The sequence below is a fragment of the Arachis ipaensis genome, chromosome B4 (genome assembly GCF_059453495.1).
Source record: "Arachis ipaensis isolate K30076 ecotype BB chromosome B4, ASM5945349v1, whole genome shotgun sequence".
Classification (NCBI taxonomy): domain Eukaryota; kingdom Viridiplantae; phylum Streptophyta; class Magnoliopsida; order Fabales; family Fabaceae; genus Arachis; species Arachis ipaensis.
The window spans coordinates 113,012,417-113,015,721 of NC_142439.1; the positions used below are offsets into that span (position 1 = coordinate 113,012,417).

The 3,305-nt window shown below is 42.2% G+C and overlaps 1 non-coding gene across 1 annotated transcript; it reads left to right on the forward strand.

The window, feature by feature from the left end:
* Positions 1-2,382: 2,382 nt before the first annotated feature.
* Positions 2,383-2,490, forward strand: LOC148568823 (small nucleolar RNA R71). Its single transcript, XR_015882597.1, has one exon. It is a non-coding gene; the product is annotated as a small nucleolar RNA R71 (small nucleolar RNA).
* The last annotated feature ends 815 nt before the right edge of the window (positions 2,491-3,305 follow it).

Sequence of the window (3,305 nt, forward strand, 5' to 3'; positions counted from 1 at the left end):
TTGATGGAAGCTTTTGTCTTCCCTTTCCTCTTTCTAGAGGTTTCTCTGGCCTTAGGTGCCATCAATGGTTATGAAAAAAAACAAAAAAGCTATGCTTTTACCACACCAAACTTAGAATGTTGCTCGCCCTCGAGCAAAAGAAGAAAGAATAGAAGAATAAGAAGATGTGGAAATAAAAACTAGGATTATGAGGAGGTAAAGTGGGGATCCTGTGGGGTTCACAGATCCTGAGATGATCCTGTGGTGTCCACAGATCCTGAGGTGTCAAGGCATTTACATCCCTGCACCAATTTAGGCATGCAAAATGCCCTTGCACACAACTCTGGGCGTTCAGCGCCAGGTTGGTGCTCTTTTTGGGCGTTCAACGCCCCTTTGCTGCCTTTTCTGGCGTTGAACGCCAGAACCATGCTTGTTCTGGGCGTTCAGCGCCAGGATGCTCCTATTCTGGGCATTCAGCGCCAGAACTATGCTCTGTTCTGGCGTTTGAACGCCAGACAGATGCTCCTCCAGGGTGTGATTTTTCTTCTGCTGTTTTTGATTCCGTTTTCAATTTTTATATTTATTTTGTGACTCCACATGATCATAAACCTAAGAAAACATGAAAACAATAAAAATAAGAATTAGATAAACATTGGGTTGCCTCCCAACAAGCGCTTCTTTAATGTCAATAGCTTGACAGTGGGCTCTCATGGAGCCTCACAGATGTGCAGAGCTTTGTTGAGACTCTCCAACACCAAACTTAGAGTTTGGATATGGGAGTTCAACACCAAACTTAGAGCTTGGTTGTGGCCTCCCAACACCAAACTTAGAGTTTGACTGTGGGGGCTCTGGTTGACTCTGCTTGGAGAGAAGCTTTTCCTGCTTCCTCTCCATGGTTGCAGAGGGAGATCCTTGAGTTTTGAATCCAAGGGAGTTCTCATTCCATTGAAGGAATATTTCACCTCTGTCAACATCAATCACAGCTCTTGCTGTGGCCAGGAAAGGTCTTCCTAGGATGATGGATTCATCCTCTTCCTTTCCAGTATCCAGGACTATGAAATCAGCAGGGATGTAAAGGCCCTCAACTTTTACCAATACATCTTCTACGTGTCCATAAGCCTGTCTTCTTGAGCTGTCTGCCATCTCTAGTGAGATTTTAGCAGCTTGCACCCCATAGATTCCCAGTTTCTCTATTACAGAGAGGGGCATGAGGTTTATTCCTGCACCAAGGTCACACAGAGCCTTAAAGATCATGGTGCCTATGGTACAGGGTATTATGAACTTTCCAGGATCCTGTCTCTTCTGAGGCAATGTCAGTTGATCCAGATCACTTAGTTCATTGATGAACAAGGGAGGTTCAACTTCCCAAGCATCAATGCCAAACAATTTGGCATTCAGCTTCATGATTGCACCAAGAAACTTGGCAGTTTGCTCTTCAGTGACATCCTCATTCTCTTCAGAAGAGGAATACTCATCAGAGCTCATGAAGGGCATAAGGAGGTTCAATGGGATCTCTATAGTCTCTAGATGAGCCTCAGAGTCCTTTGATTCCCCAGAGGGAAGCTCCTTATTGATCACTGGACGTCCCAGGAGGTCTTCCTCCTTGGGATTCACGTCCTCTCCTCTCCTCTCAGGTTCGGCCAAGGCACTTATGTCAATGGCCTTGCACTCTCCTTTTGGGTTCTCTTCTGTATTGCTTGGGAGAGTACTAGGAGGGATTTCAGTGATCCTTTTACTCAGCTGGCCCACTTGTGCTTCCAGATTTCTAATGGAAGACCTTGTTTCATTCATGAAACTTACAGTGGCCTTAGATAGATCAGAGACTAGATTTGCTAAATTAGAAGCATTTTGTTCAGAGTTCTCTGTCTGTTGCTGAGTTGATGATGGAAAAGGCTTGCTATTGCTAAACCTGTTTCTTCCACCATTATTAAAGCCTTGTTGGGGCTTTTGATCCTTCCATGAGAAATTTGGATGATTTCTCCATGTTGAGTTATAGGTGTTTCCATAAGGTTCACCTAAGTAATTTACCTCTGCTATTGCAGGGTTCTCAGGATCATAAGCTTCTTCTTCAGAAGATGCCTCTTGAGTACTGTTGGATGCAGCTTGCATTCCATGCAGACTCTGAGAAATCATATTGACTTGCTGAGTCAATATTTTATTCTGAGCCAATATGGCATTCAGAGTATCAACTTCAAGAACTCCCTTCTTCATAGGCGTCCCATTACTCACAGGATTCCTTTCAGAAGTGTACATGAACTGGTTATTAGCAACCATGTCAATGAGTTCTTGAGCTTCTGCAGGCGTTTTCTTTAGGTGAATGGATCCACCTGCAGAAGTGTCCAGTGACATCTTTGATAGCTCAGATAAACCATCATAGAATATATCCAGGATGGTCCATTCTGAAAGCATGTCAGAAGGACACTTTTTGGTCAACTGTTTGTATCTTTCCCAAGCTTCATAGAGAGATTCACCTTCTTTCTGTCTGAAGGTTTGAACATCAGCTCTAAGCTTGCTCAGCTTTTGAGGAGGAAAGTACTTGGCTAAGAAAGCCGTGACCAGCTTATCCCAAGAGTTCAGGCTGTCTTTAGGTTGAGAATCCAACCATAATCTAGCTCTGTCTCTTACAGCAAAAGGGAAAAGCATGAGCCTGTAGACTTCAGGATTTACGCCATTAGTCTTAACAGTATCACATATCTGCAAGAATTCAGTTAAGAACTGAAAAGGATCTTCAGATGGAAGTCCATGAAACTTGCAGTTCTGCTGCATTAGAGAAACTAATTGAGGTTTAAGCTCAAAATTGTTTGCTCCAATGGCAGGAATGGAGATGCTTCTTCCATGTAAATTGGAATTAGGTGCAGTAAAGTCACCAAGCATTCTCCTTGCATTGTTGTTGGGTTCGGCTGCCATCTCCTTTTCTTGTTCGAAATTTTCAATCAAGTTGTCTCTGGATTGTTGTAATTTAGCTTCTCTTAATTTTCTCTTCAGAGTCCTTTCAGGTTCTGGATCAGCTTCAACAAGAATGCCTTTTTCTCTGTCCCTGCTCATAAGAAAGAGGAGAACAAAAGAAAAGAAGAGGAATCCTCTATGTCACAGTAAAGAGGATCCTTATTGTTAGTAGAAGAAAAGAAGAAGAAATTCGAACACAGATAGAGTAGGGGGTTCGAATTTGGTGATGATGTGAGGAAGTAATGTTAGTTAATGAATGAATAAATAGAATAGGATGAGAGAGAGGGGGGAATTTTCGAAAATTATTTTTGAAAAGGAGTTAGTGATTTTTGAAAATTGGTTTTTGAAAGTTGTTAGTATTTTTTTTTTTTCGAAATTTT